Source organism: Schistocerca serialis, chromosome 3 (genome assembly GCF_023864345.2).
Source record: "Schistocerca serialis cubense isolate TAMUIC-IGC-003099 chromosome 3, iqSchSeri2.2, whole genome shotgun sequence".
Classification (NCBI taxonomy): Eukaryota; Metazoa; Arthropoda; class Insecta; order Orthoptera; family Acrididae; genus Schistocerca; species Schistocerca serialis.
The window spans coordinates 664,180,010-664,180,931 of record NC_064640.1 but is presented as its reverse complement, the minus strand read 5'-3'; positions in this window follow the sequence as shown (position 1 = coordinate 664,180,931).

Here is a 922-nt window from a genome sequence, read left to right as displayed (position 1 = left end):
GAATCCTCTGACGTAAGCAACATGGACAGAGGGCACGTTGTTATGGACTGGTCCTGGGAACGAGAATCTCAGAAACAGCTGTTCACATGCTGCTGTCATGAGCATCTGTGGAAAGTGGTTGGAGGACAGCGAAACCACAATTACAAGACTAAATGTTTCATGTCCACTCCTCATCACAGAACATGGAGGTTTGATTCTTGCTCACTCTGTAAAGCAGGACAAAGGGCGATCTGTAGCAGATCTGATGACAGTGTACAATTCGGGTGCACGCACAAAAGTTTCAGAGAACACTGTTCACTGCACATTGTGGAACATGGGACTCCACAGCAGATGACCCCTACATATTCCCATGTTGAGTCAACTACATCGTCAACTAGGACCACAGTGGTCACGGAATCATCAAAGTTTGACCATGGATCAATGGAAATGAATCGCCTGGTCAGATGAACCACGTTTCTTGTTACACCAGGTTGAAGGTTATGTCCAGATACATCATCAGCCCGTTGAACAGCTGCTCAAAACACTTTGTGAACCGTGGATGCGAGTCGATGGGGGTAGTATTACGCTATGAGGGAAATTAATTTGTGCTGCTTTGGGACCCGTGGTAGTAATTAAAGGCGCCATGACCGCTGAGGTGAACAGTACTCTGGACCATCTGTATCCCATCATGCTAGATGTCTTTCCTGAAGGCGATGGCAACTTCCAGCAAAATAACTGTCTGTGTCACAAGGTCAGACCCGTGCTGCAGTTGTTTGAGGAGCTTAATACTCAACTGATGTTGGTATCTTGGCCACAAAATTCACCTGATCTGTTTATGATGGAACATATCTGGGAAGCCTTCGGGGGCTAACTCCGCGTCCACTGACCACTGGCCTATAAATTAGAGGAATTGCATGACCTGTACGCGGACATCTACTGCCAT